The sequence below is a fragment of the Narcine bancroftii genome, chromosome 1 (assembly GCF_036971445.1).
Source record: "Narcine bancroftii isolate sNarBan1 chromosome 1, sNarBan1.hap1, whole genome shotgun sequence".
Taxonomy (NCBI): Eukaryota; Metazoa; Chordata; class Chondrichthyes; order Torpediniformes; family Narcinidae; genus Narcine; species Narcine bancroftii.
In genome coordinates this window covers 454,524,130-454,538,752 of record NC_091469.1, presented here as the reverse complement: position 1 = coordinate 454,538,752, position 14,623 = coordinate 454,524,130, and the positions used below count along the sequence as shown (strand labels likewise).

Here is a 14,623-nt window from a genome sequence, read left to right as displayed (position 1 = left end):
CTTCTTATATTACTTAGAAGAAAGATCTCTGGATTTTTTGGTATGTTGCTTTTTGTGATTTTATTTAATACCTGATTTAGATCTTCTCAAAACTTTTCCACTTTCTCACATGCCCAAATTGCATGTACTGTTGTCCCGTTTCCTTCTTACAGCGAAAACATCTATCTGATACTGTTGGGTCTCATTTATTTAACTTTTGGGACGTGGTGTATAGCCTGTGTTACTAATCATATTGTATCATGCGTAACCTCGTGTTTATTGTATTTCTCATAGTTCCGGAGCATAGCTTTTCCCATGTTTCATTCTTTATCTTTATGTTTCGATCTTGTTCCCACTTTTGTTTGGGTTTACAGCTTATTTCATTGTTCTCTTTCTCTTGTAGTTTGATGTACATGTTTGTTATAAATCTTTTAATTATCATTGTGTCTGTAATCACATATTCAAAACTGCTTCCTTCTGGTAATCTCAGCCTGCTTCCCAATTTGTCCTTCAAGTAGGTTTTCAGTTGGTGGTATGCAAACATTGTACCGTGAGTTATACCATATTTGCACTTCATTTGTTCAAAAGATAATAATTTATTTCCCGAAAAACAATTTTCTATTCTTTTGATCCCTTTTCTCTTCCACTCACTAAAGGAAAGGTTATCTATTGTGAAAGGGATTAGTTGATTTTGCGCCAATATTAATTTTGGTAGTTGATCATTTGTTTTTTTTTCCTTTATACGTGAATCTTCTTCCAAATGTTGAGCAGATGGTGCAGTACTGGTGAATTCCCCTGTTGCACCAGCTTTTCATCCCACTTATATAGTACATGTTCAGGTACATTCTTCCCTATTTTATCTAGCTCTAATCTGGTCCAATCTAGTTTTTCCCTTGTTTGATAAAAATCTGATAGGTATCTTAATTGTGCTGCTCTATAATAATTCTTAAAGTTTGGTAGCTGTAAGCCCCCTTATTTGTACCATTCTGTTAATTTATCTAGTGCCATCCTCGGTTTCCCCCCCCCCCCCATAAGAATTTCCTTATTATTTTCTTTAGCTCCTTGAAGAATTTCTCTGTTAGGTGAGTTGGTAACGATTGAAATAGGTATTGTATCCTTGGGAAGATATTCATTTTTATGCAGTTTACCCTTCCTATCAGTGTTAGTGGTAAATCCTTCCAATGTTCTAAGTCATCTTGTAATTTCTTCATTAATGGCTGATAGTTTAATTTGTATAGATAGTCTAGATTATTATCTAGTTGAATACCTTGGTATCGGATTGCTTGTGTTTGCCATTTAAATTGTGAATCTTTCTTAAACTTTGTGAAATCCACATTATTCATTGGCATCGCTTCTCTTTTATTTGCGTTGATCTTGTACCCCGATACTTCTCCATATTCCTTCAATTTCTTCTGTCAAATGCTTGATTAAAACAATTTTCTGTAGTGATTTATCACACGACAGGAAGCTGTTTGATCATTTGCATAAGTAAAAGAAAGTTTAGATGGACTGAGTGGGATTGGGATTGTGAGCAGAGCCAATGGCCATTAACAAACAATATATTCTTACATTGAATGTTGCCAGATGTCCATTACAACAGATAAGTACTATTTGTTTTTCAGATTAATTGAGTGGACTTCCCTTTTAAACCATCATCTCACAAGGTGTTAATAGTGATTTTAAAAATTGTATATCTGCTGTTGTCAGGGCTCCCCACCAGCAGAATAGATACAGAATAAATACATCAAAATATTTTTCCATATTAATGTCTGTAAAGAAAACAATGTCTCAAACATATTGATTAGATGGCATTTGAATTGTGCTTAGCCACGCAGTCATAGGTGTAGGGAGAGTGGGCTAAACACACATCCTTGAGGTGAAGAGGAGTCATTACCAATCCACAGTGATCGTGGTCTACTGGTGATGAAGTCAAGGATCCAGTTGCAAGGGGAGGTGCAGAGGCTCAGGTTTTGAAGGTTGATGATGAGTACTGAAAGGATTGTGCTGTTGAAAGCTGAGCTGTAATCAATGAAAAGCAGCCTGATGTACCTATTCCAGGTGATCCAGGACCTAGGAAAGACCAATGAGATTGCATCTGTTGTGGAACAATTGTGGCATTAAGTGAATTGCAGTGGGTTCAGATCTTCACTTAGGTATAAATTAATTCTGACCAACCTCTCAAACCACATCATTACAGTAGATGTGAGTGCTACTGGGTAATAGTCATTGACCTAGTTCACTCTGCTCATCTTGGGCACCACAATCATTAATGCCCTTGTGACTGCAACAGCAAGAGATTGAAAATGTCTGTAAACATTCCATGAACAGATTTCAGTACCCTGCCAGGTATGCCATCAGGGCCTGACACCTTTCAAGAGGGTGAACTCTCTTGAAAGATGATCTGATGTTGGCTTTAGAGACAGATATCACAGGGTTACCAACTTCTGCAGGGATTCTCATTGGTTCAGTTAAATTTTTCTTTTGAAAGTAAGAATAAAAGTTCAGCTCATCAGGGAGTGAAGCATTACAGCCATTTAAAATGTAAGGTTTCACCTTGTAGGATGAAATGACCTATAAGCCCTGGCATAGCTGGCAAGTAGCCAGCTGCCCTGGCTACTGGCAAAGAAGCGAGATGCCCACCAGGCTCACCTTACAAAGCCGTCCTGTCCAGAGAAGAAACAAGCTTTCCGTCGCGCATGCAGCCATCTTCAGCACAAACTCCGGGAGATCCAAAATGAGTGGTGGACTAGCCTCGCCAAACGAACCCAGCTCAGCGCGGACATTGGCGACTTCAGGGGTTTCTACAAGGCTCTAAAGGCTGTGTACGGCCCCTCACCCCAAGTCCAAAGCCCGCTGCGCAGCTCAGACGGCAAAGTCCTCCTCAGCGACAAGATCTCCATCCTCAACCGATGGTCAGAACACTTCCAATCTCTTTTCAGTGCCAACCGCTCAGTCCAAGATTCTGCCCTGCTCCAGCTCCCTCAACAGCCCCTAAGGCTAGAGCTGGATGAGGTTCCCACCCTGGATGAGACATATAAGGCAATCGAACAACTGAAAAGTGGCAAAGCAGCAGGTATGGATGGAATCCCCCCAGAAGTCTGGAAGGGTGGCGGCAAAACTCTGCATGCCAAACTGCATGAGTTTTTCAAGCTTTGTTGGGACCAAGGTAAACTGCCTCAGGATCTTCGTGATGCCACCATCATCACCCTGTACAAAAACAAAAGCGAGAAATCAGGCTGCTCAAACTACAGGGGAATCACATTGCTCTCCATTGCAGGCAAAATCTTCGCTAGGATTCTACTAAATAGAATAATACCTAGTGTCGCCGAGAATATTCTCCCAGAATCACAGTGCGGCTTTCGCGCAAACAGAGGAACCACTGACATGGTCTTTGCCCTCAGACAGCTCCAAGAAAAGTGCAGAGAACAAAACAAAGGACTCTACATCACCTTTGTTGACCTCACCAAAGCCTTCGACACCGTGAGCAGGAAAGGGCTTTGGCAAATACTAGAGCGCATCGGATGTCCCCCAAAGTTCCTCAACATGATTATCCAACTGCACGAAAACCAACAAGGTCGGGTCAGATACAGCAATGAGCTCTCTGAACCCTTCTCCATTAACAATGGCGTGAAGCAAGGCTGTGTTCTCGCACCAACCCTCTTTTCAATCTTCTTCAGCATGATGCTGAACCAAGCCATGAAAGACCCCAACAATGAAGACGCTGTTTACATCCGGTACCGCACGGATGGCAGTCTCTTCAATCTGAGGCGCCTGCAAGCTCACACCAAGACACAAGAGAAACTTGTCCGTGAACTACTCTTTGCAGATGATGCCGCTTTAGTTGCCCATTCAGAGCCAGCTCTTCAGCGCTTGACGTCCTGCTTTGCGGAAACTGCCAAAATGTTTGGCCTGGAAGTCAGCCTGAAGAAAACTGAGGTCCTCCATCAGCCAGCTCCCCACCATGACTACCAGCCCCCCCACATCTCCATCGGGCACACAAAACTCAAAACGGTCAACCAGTTTACCTATCTCGGCTGCACCATTTCATCAGATGCAAGGATCGACAATGAGATAGACAACAGACTCGCCAAGGCAAATAGCGCCTTTGGAAGACTACACAAAAGAGTCTGGAAAAACAACCAACTGAAAAACCTCACAAAGATAAGCGTATACAGAGCCGTTGTCATACCCACACTCCTGTTCAGCTCCGAATCATGGGTCCTCTACCGGCACCACCTACGGCTCCTAGAACGCTTCCACCAGCGTTGTCTCCGCTCCATCCTCAACATCCATTGGAGCGCTTACACCCCTAACTTCGAAGTACTCGAGATGGCAGAGGTCGACAGCATCGAGTCCACGCTGCTGAAGATCCAGCTGCGCTGGATGGGTCACGTCTCCAGAATGGAGGACCATCGCCTTCCCAAGATCGTGTTATATGGCGAGCTCTCCACTGGCCACCGTGACAGAGGTGCACCAAAGAAAAGGTACAAGGACTGCCTAAAGAAATCTCTTGGTGCCTGCCACATTGACCACCGCCAGTGGGCTGATAACGCCTCAAACCGTGCATCTTGGTGCCTCACAGTTTGGCGGGCAGCAACCTCCTTTGAAGAAGACCGCAGAGCCCACCTCACTGACAAAAGGCAAAGGAGGAAAAACCCAACACCCAACCCCAACCAACCAATTTTCCCTTGCAACCGCTGCAATCGTGTCTGCCTGTCCCGCATCGGACTTGTCAGCCACAAACGAGCCTGCAGCTGACGTGGACTTTTTACCCCCTCCATAAATCTTCGTCCGCGAAGCCAAGCCAAAGAAGAGCTGGCAAGTATCTGATTCTGTTTCTATTGCTATGGGTATTATATTTTATATATATATATATTAATATGATTTTAAAAGAGATATATTGTGGGGGTTTAGTGCAGGTCACTTCACAAACAGATACTTACACTTCACATCTCATTTAAAATGCAAGAGTTTGGTTGAAGCCAGACATTCAGGTACTAGTGGCTTTGCAAAAGACAATGGAACTGCTTTGGAAGGAACTTCAGAAGCAGGTGCAAATGGATAATGTCCATGCTCAGAGGCTGATATGATCTTTCAAGGATTGGGATTTGGAGCCTTGGGGAGGTGTTTTAGTTTTTACAAACAGCGAGAGAAAAAAAAACAGAATTTCTTCTCTTAGAGAGAGAAGTGAATTCTACAGTTCTGCAGAAGCTTTTGGACGCTGCAACATGGCAAGCTGGCAGGCTTGTTGAAAACTCCATTATGAAGATGGCTTGTGAGTTCTGAGTTCAGCCTGTTGAAAACTCTTGTAGTCCTTACAAGAGTAAATGCCTAGCTAGAGCGTTTCTCCTGAAATAAGGGAAACAAGAGGAACTCTGTGGTGATCTGGAAGAAGAGGTTATCATTTGGAAAACCCATGATGGAGCAAGTTTCTTCGGCAAGACACTGAAGTGACTGATTAGAGGGAATCAGTTTGTGTGTGTCCAACGAGTAACACATCTCTCTCTGAAACCAACAGGAACCTTCCTGAGTGGTAACCATTTATCTTTAAGCACAAGAGCCTGGTGAAAATTCATAAATGTTAAATTCTATCCACAGAATAAGAATTGTCTGATACTGATGAACTTGAAGAAGTGATAAGTGAATGATTGGACTATTAAAGCAAAGAACTTTCCTGAACATATACCCATTACATGCATGTGTGCTTAGAATTAGAAGGGGGTTAAGTTAGGTTAATAGTAATAATTAAACTTTAAACATAAAGTTTTTATGTTTAAAAAAAATTAAAAGCAACTTTTGTTTATGTAACTATTTTTTTGTGCTGCTGTATTTTGGGGTCTTCTGGGCTCATAACACTATCTTCACTCAGAATTGCTTCTTTGATGTTGAGATAGCCTGTCGGTCACACCTGAAATTCCTGAAGAGATCTGGAGCACTGGTCTTAAATGTCATCAACCCAGCTCATCAGCAGGTGGCGAATTCTTTGATTCATAATCCTGGTATGTACGCCTGGACACACACCCATCCATGTCAGTCCTGATAAAGTTGGTGAAAGCCATGGCATATAATTGAAGTTTGAAGACCAAGTGTAGCAAATCAAGTCCTTGAAACATGAAAGTCTGCAGATGCTATGATTGTAGTCAAAACACAAATGCTGGAGGAACTCAGCCAGTCTCTCAGCATCCATGGGAAGTAAAGATGTATTACCAATGTTTTGGGCCTGTGCCCTTCCTCAAGATATGAGTGAGAAAACACATTCATATCTTGATGATGGGGGAAGGTGGGGATTAGGTTTAAACTGAAGCCGGAGAAGTTTATGTTCCCATTGCGGTCTCCTCTACATCAGAGAAACTGGGCACAGACTGGGAGATTGCTTTTTTGAGCACATCAGCTCTGTCCTGCGCAGTAGTGTGGATCTCCCAGTGGCTACCCATTTCAATTCTCTGTGCCATTCCCTTACTGACGTGTCTGTCCATGGTCTCGTGCACTGCCAGACTAGGACCACCCACAAATTGAAGAACAACACCCCATTGTCCATCTGGCACCCATCAACTGGATAGCATTAATATCGACTTCTCTGGTTTCTATAAACCTGCACCCACCCCTCAAATTCTTCACCCCTCTCCTTTCCTCTAACTCAGTGGTTCCCAACCGTTTTTATGCCCCGCACCCCTAAAAAACTTTAATATGTTCTTGCACCCCTTAAAGTAATAATTTATTTAAGAATAAAGGTGAAGGTGACCAAAACAAATTTGTATAATCAATTTTTAATAATATATAAACAAAAATGAAACATATGGAAAAGAAAAAAATATTACAAATTAAAAGTTGCATAAACCATACAAAAAAATTAAATTTTCATCCATGCATGAAATTTCTTTAAAAAAAATTAAAGAACTAATGTTCAAATGTTCATAAGCCAATTTAAATTTAATGACTCTTTTGTCCCTGTTGATTGTTTAAGAGTTTTTCAAAACATGGCACTTTGTTGGTGACAGCAACCCGCGTCTCTGCCTGTGCACCCAAGCGCTTTCTAGGTTTTCTCTTGATTGACAAAAGGGCACTAAATCCAGACTCGCGTAAGTATGTCGTCGCGAATGGGATGAGCACAGTTAGTGCTTTTTCACAAAGTCTTGGAAACATGTCCATTGCCGAACGCCAATATTGTTCGAAAGTTTTGCTTTCAAACTGCATTTTAAGAGCACGATTTGTGCTCAGTTCAATAAGATCTTCCTTCAGCTCTTCATCATCCGACATATTATCCAAATTGAAGGAGTATGGATTTATAATCCATTCTTCAGAAGTTTCCAGTTCTCCTCCTCCAAAATATCCATCAAATGACTTTGATAGTATTTCCAAATGATCCACAATTTCTTCACACACACTTGGAATTAGGGACTCATCGTCATCAACCATTTCTTCGAGTGATGGAAAATTTAAAAGATTCCCTCTTTTAACTCGTCGACATCAAAGATATAACTTTTATTTGAAAGCATTTAACTTTTAGCAGCATTTCAATATGTTTATGTTTTTCCCTTGAACAGATACACTCAGGTCATTCATATGAGTGAAAATATCACTTAAAATAGGCTAGCATTTGGTTGAATTCTAGTGATTCCATTTCCCTGGGCAGATCATAGTCACGTTCCTTCAGAAAAGCTTTGACTTCTTCTCGCAGTTCGAAGAAGCGCATTAAAGCTTTCCCACGTGACAGTCAGTGGACTTACATGTGGAAAACCAAAACTGAATGCTCACTTCCAAAATCTTCACAAAGCGACTTGAAGAGGCGGTGGTTCAGAGCACGACCCCTAATCCATTTGATGGTCTTCACAGAAGTGTCAAGGACCTTTTTCAATTTTGGAGACAATGTTTTTGATGCCAAAGCATGTCGATGAAGAAAACAGTGGGTACCTTGCCAGTGCGTAATCTCTTGTTTCATCAGTGCAAAAAATTCTGATTTATTTCCTAGCATCGCAGGGGCATCGTCGATACACACAGAACCAATAATTTGGATATCTAAGTCATATTTCGCAAAGAAGTCCTTCATACACTGGAAGACATCTTTTCCTTTTGTGGTTGTTTTCAGATCTTCACAGAACAGGAAATCTTCCATTATGACACCATCATGGACATACCTCACTAATGCGATGAGTTGACTGCAATTTGCAACATCAGTTGTTTCGTTCAACTGGAGAGAGATTTTCAAGGGACTAGCCCTGATAAATGCGATAACTTGGTCCAAAATGTCCAAATCAAATCACCAATATGGCTCTGAATATCATAATTTGATAACAGCTCTAATTTAAGTTTGAAGCTTCTTTTCCCAGAACAATTGTTGCCATTTCTAATGCACACGGTTTTATCACCTCTTCCGCAATTGTATGGGACTTCTTGGATTTGGCTACTTTATACACCATGTGGTGTGAAGCGATCAGCAGTGGTTTGTCAGCAGATATAAAACCTAAATTTGGAAGGGTTGCTTGAGAATCAAAGCGGGCCCTTTTAGATTTCAATGATTCAACATCATGGCCTGCAACATCTGCTCCCCCATGCCGGTTGTTGAAGTGTTCCTGCAGCTTAGATGGCTTCAAATTTGCTTTTGAAAAGACAGCGATACAAAGCATGCACTGGGGTTTTTGCAGATCCTCAGTTGTTCCGGTGCAAGTGAAACCAAACTGCACATCATCATCATTCCATTGCCTTTTTCTTTTGACATAATGAAGGGTTAATTAATAATTTACATAACACAAATAAATAATAAGAAATAAAAATCGAATGTAATTCGCTACAAAACACGAAACAACAAGTTTGGCCCCCATTTTAAATGTCCCGATTTAAAAAAAAGTTATAGGGCGATGACATTTAAAAGGAAACAGCGCGTTTTGACGCGCTGAAATTCATAGAGAATCTCATTTTATTGAATAGAGAAAAAAAAGGACATCCCCATCTTTAATTTGGACTTTAAAAAAATCGATATTTTTATCTTGAATATATAGGACAGTATCCTTAATATAAACAAAAAAAACCTGAAATGTAATCTCGCACTCCCTGGAATCCTATTTCACATCCCCAAGAGATAGCACCGCTGGTTGGGAAACCCTGCTCTAACTGTCTTTCTCCCTCTTTTCCCTGTCTCTTTTCAGTGTCAAAATCAATTCTTCCTTCATCATATCCAATTAACACTTTTTGTCTGTTGGTCTGGGCTCTTCCCACTCTTCCTCCTTTCTTTCCCCAGCATTTAATTCAGATGCTTTGTTTCTTAACTCAAACCTTGAGGAAGGGTTCATGCCCTTAATATATCTTTACCTCCTATGGATGCTGCGAGACTGGCTGAGTTCCTCCAGCATTTCTGTGTTCCAATTTGGTCTTTCCTCAATTTTGTACTTACAGGATGGCTGACATGGTGGAACAGCAATTAGCGCTGGGGCTTTACAAGACCCAGTAACCTGGATTTATTCCTGACCTCCCTGATACTCCAGTCTACTTTCACATTCAAAAGTCATGCAGGCAATTAACTACGGACTCTAAATTATTCTTCAGTGCAAGTAAGTGGCAAAAACAATCAAATGTGAATTGATAGGTGAGAAAAAAAAATAAGTGGTAGCCCACAGGGAAATAAGGAGGTGGGAATTCAACTGATGAGATTACTCTGTCGAGAACTAAACCAGGCCAATTGGCCGAACAGAATCCTTCTGTGTCAAAGTAAAAACAACAAGCAAGCTTCGTGAGCTAGCTCTCGGTTCCTCTCAGTCCGTTTGGGGTTGGGGGCATGTAACGTTAAGTTCCAATTATGAATGAGATGTAAATTTTAAATAATTAAGAGCGGATAAAAAACACAATTTTGCGATTGGCATGATCTCGCCTGAAAGTGACCCAAATTGTGAGCATGTGGTTTGCAACGGCGCTAGAGAAACGCAGTACAGTATTTGTAAATGCACACCCCTCTTTCCACAGGAACACCACGTACAAGTTGTGAGATGGTCCTCAAGCAGCATTTTTATTCTTCAGGGCTTGAAATTCCATTTATTTGTGTTTGCGGGATGGTGGATCAGCATTCTACATGGACTAGTAGGTCATCAGAAAGGGGAACCAAAAAGAATGCCTAAGAATTTCATGCACATTCATCACACGACAGGCTGTGCACCATTACTGAAAGGATTTTTTTCCACAGGTTTGAAAACCCTCAGTCATTCAAGAATGTGGCACCTTTTGCAGCAAGGATCTAAAGTTAGGCAGTTTGTAAAAGGAAGTGACTTTCATATTGCTGGAAATTAAACTTACAGTTCAGGGGCAGTGAAAAAGAACCTGCTCGACTTCCATCCCATGGGCCTGCCCGTGGGAGATGCAGCTCACGTGACCGGACTGCGCGGCGTCTGCCTGTCGCCAAGCAACCAGCCGCGTTCCCGAGTACTGGGCCTTCGACGAGGCCTGTCCAGATTGAGGATTCGTTGAGGCCGGACGGACCAGGGTCATTAAAGCCGCATCTAAAGTGCACGTTCGCATCATAAACATCTCCATGACGCTGGGAAAAGTTTTAGTCTCATGCAATCATCGCCAATAATTCGAGGTGAGAAAGCCAGCCTTCCAAATAGATGACATTTTGTTTTGATAATGTTGCAGCTTTCCCCTGTTATTATTGATTCACAGGACATTATGGAAGAGCATCAATGTACAACTGATCCCTTTTACCGAAATTATTATGAATTAAGCTAAAGCCGGATAACTATAACCCTTATTTCTAGATCAACATAGGTGATTGCAGCTATACCTGATAAAAGCAATTAAACAGGCTCAAAATAACTAGGCATTTAAAATGCTGTGCATACCAGAAATCTGAAATCAAAGAAATTGTGGGGAATATTCAGTTGATCAACTTTCATCGGATGGGGATGGTTGGTGGAGAGTGAGAGAGAGAACCTGTCTTGCTTTAATATTCCAGATTCAAGGGACATAAATTGCTAAGCTACTTGAGAATTACATATATAAAACACTTGATCTGAAGCGGTTTTCCTTTTTTTTTAAAAAATGGCTTGGGATGGGAATCCTTACCCAGTTTGCCATGTTGTCATTGGAATAGGATTTTCTGTTCTGAAATTAAAGTAAGAAAGTATGCATATTTGAAAGACCCTCGCCCCCCCCCCCCCCATTGAAGTGCACATTTGTGGAATTCCCGGTGCACCATCTCAAGACCCCATCCTTAAAAGGGAGCTGCATTGCATTCATTGTACAGTGAATTCGTTTTTCTCCAATTTGATTGATTTTGTTTTTGAGGCAGTGACCGAAAAGATTGATAAGGAAAAGGAGATAGACGTCGTCTGCTTCGACTTTCGCGCGGCTTTTCAGAGTCCCACGTGGTTAAGCTGGTCCAGAAGTTCAGATAGCGTGGGATCCATGATGAGGCCAATTGGATACAGAATTGATTTGATGATGGGAGATAAAGGATGATAGTGGATAGTTGTTGTCCATATGAGAGGCACTATCACTTAAATTGGAAAATTAGCGTGACCAAGATGGCCTGTTTCTGTACACTAATTGTTTTATGGTTATAATGGTATGCCAGCAGAGTTCACTGTTGTTGGTCATCTTATATTCATGACCTGGATGACAAATTTGGTTAGTATGGTTCATAAGTTGGCAAATTACACCAAAATTGATGGTATTGTGGATAATGAAGAAAGGTATCTCTTGTGTGTGGGTGGAGGAAACATGACCTCTCTGCCTGTCTGGAATGTGTGTATTGCAGGTGGTCATATGTCCTCCCCCCTCTGAAATTTACTGGAAGTCACATCACCTGTCAATCAAGGTTGGACTCTGGCCACTAATTAGTACACACCTTGCAGTTGGCTAATTTAAATATGTTTATAGTTGTCCTTGGGCCATTGACCTTTGTAATCAACCTTGCTGGCACTGACCCATTGTTTCCTGTTAATTACCTGGACTGGACCCCCATCTCTCCAGTACTATAAAGAGCACCTCTTTGCCTGAGTACCATGGAACAGCGCTGGAGAAATCATTGTTAAGGTGTGCCCTGTTATAGGGTTGGGAGTGTTTTAGTTATAGTGTCCCTTGTAGCATAGAACTGTGTCAAGAGGTGGTGGATATCATGTTATTTTTCCTTGATTGTAATGTTACGGGCCCAGAGGACCCCAAAACCCAGCAACAATAGAAATTCACCAAGACAAATGGTTATTTAAACAAAAGTAGTTTTTAATTTTCTTTAGACATAAAAACAGGATCAAACTTTAACTTATTACTATCAACTTAACCTAACTTAGCCCTCTTCTAATTCTAAGTTCAGAAAAGTTCTTTGATTCACAGTCCAATCTCACTTCTCATTCCTCCAAATTTACTGGTTGCAGGCAATTCTTATACTGTGCACAGAATTTAACATTTATGGATCTTCACCAGGCTTTGGTGCCTGAAAGGTAAATGGTTACTGGTCAGGAAGGTTCTTATTGGTTTTTAGAGAGATATTTGTTACTCATTGGACACACAAACTGATTCCTTCCAATCAGCCACTTTTCCCATCAGGGTTTTCCAGATGATAACCTCTTTCTTTCAGGTGACTACAGAGTTCCTTTTCTGTTTCCCTTATCTCAGGTGAAATATTATACAGCCAACCATCTCCTCTTGTATGGACCACAAGGGCTTTGAACAGGCTGAACTCAGAACTCACAACCCATCTTCAAAATGGGTTTTCCAACAAGCTTCCAAAAGCCACTGCAGAAACCCAGCAGCCAGCAGCCAGTCTTTCTCTCCACTGTTTGACTCTCTCTGCTTGCAAAACTGCATGACCTTCCAAAACAGCTTGCTGACTCTCAAAATCAATTCATGAGAGATCTTATCAGTTTCCTAAGATGAAGCCTTCCATTTCCACCTTATTCTGAAAATCTCTAGCCCTGGAATCCATTGTTTTTGCAGACTTGTGGGCACCATCTTATGGATAACTCTTGCATTTTAAAATGAGATCTGTTTTGAAGTGTATCTGTTTATAACCTAACTAAAACCCCCACAATTTATCTTTCAAAAACATATCTGTACATAATGTAAAATATAACATAATCTGTCCCAGTTTGTTGTGTGTATATTATCCCTGTTGTGATTTTCCCATGCTTGTCTTCTATAAATTGTGAACATGTGTCTTATTTCTGGTGTGATTATTTTTTTCCCCACGCTCATCTATAAATTGTGGGCGTATGTGTTTTATTCCTGTTACCATTTTCCCACACTTGTCTTTTGTTAATAAAATTATTTACTACTAGACTATCAGAGTCCTTGCTTTTGAGACTCATTGAATCTTTTTTTTCTCACTCATAGCATTATCTAACATTATAATTTAATTCAGATAAATGCAAGGCATAGCAATTTGGTAGGTTAAAACAGGGTAGAATTTACACAGTGAAAGGTAGGGCCCTGGTGTGTGTTGAAGAACAGACAGACTTGAGGGAAACAGGGAAATAGTTCCATGAAAGCAAAGACACAGGTAGACAGGGTTGTGAAGAAGGTGTCTGCATTGGTCAATACATTTGAATACAGGAGCCAGGACATCATGGTATAACAATACAAGACCTGAATGAGACCACACTTAGACTATTGAAGGCTGTTCTGGTCATTGGGCTATGGGCAAGATATCATGAATAGAAAGGGTGTAGAAGAGATTCATGATAATGTTACTAGGATTGAATGGAGGGGCTGGATAGGTTGGGAATTTTCTCTCTTGAATGTATAAGAGGGGTCCTTGTTTTGGTTTATAAAATAATGGGGGGCACATACAATAACACCATCTACAAATTTTCTGATGATACCATGGTAGTGGGTTGTATAAAGGATGGGGATGAGTCAGCGTACAGGAGGGAGATTGAAAACTTGGCTGAATGGTGCACCAACCTTGCACTCAATGTCACCAAAACTAAGGATCTGATTGTTGACTTCAGGAAAGGAAAGGAAGAGATATATAATCCAGTGATCAGTGGGGAATCAGCGGTAGAGAGGGTGAGCACATTTAGGTTCTTGGGAGTCACGATCTCGGAGGATCTTTCCTGGACCCAACACACCAATGGCATTGTGAAGAAAGCATGTTAGTGCCTCTACTTCCTCAGGAGTTTGTGGGGGTTTGGTATGACATCAGAAACCCTGGCAAATTTCTACAGATATGTGGTGGAAAGTGTGATGATGACTTGCATCATGGTCTGGTATGGGAATATCAATACCCCTGAGCATAAAGTCCTCCAAAAGGTAGTTGGCACAGATCAGGACTTTATGAACAAACCCTCCCCACTATTGAGTACATCTACAGGGAGGGCAGCAGCAATCATCAAAGACCAACACCACCCAGCACACGCTCTGTTCTTATTGTTGGCATCGAGAAAGAGGAATAGGTGCTGCAAGACTCGTACCACCAGGTTCAGGTACAGCTGCTACCCCTTCCACCATCAGACACCTCAACAACAAACTCAATCAGAGACTAATTTAAGGACTCTTGTGGACTTTATTGATTTTCTTTGCTCTCCCTGTATTGCACAGTCAGTTTGTTTACATTCGATATCTGTTTACAGTTCTTTTGATTGTTTACATGTTTGCACTGTGTCCAGTTTATTTTTTGCACTACAATTTGTAGTATTTCTGCCGCGTCCGTAGGAAAAGG

General features: G+C 41.2%; 1 protein-coding gene across 4 annotated transcripts in view; it reads left to right on the top strand.

Moving 5' to 3' along the window:
* Positions 1-10,340: 10,340 nt before the first annotated feature.
* The window catches only part of armc3 (armadillo repeat containing 3), a 117,695-nt gene continuing 113,412 nt past the window's right edge, over positions 10,341-14,623 (top strand). For 3 of the 4 annotated variants that reach the window (XM_069914611.1, XM_069914612.1, XM_069914610.1), the window contains exon 1: positions 10,343-10,546. The gene's annotated coding sequence lies outside the window, so the exon portion shown is untranslated. Of the gene's footprint in view, positions 10,547-14,623 lie in introns of all 4 variants that reach the window. The other variant, XM_069914613.1, reaches the window with a different exon arrangement.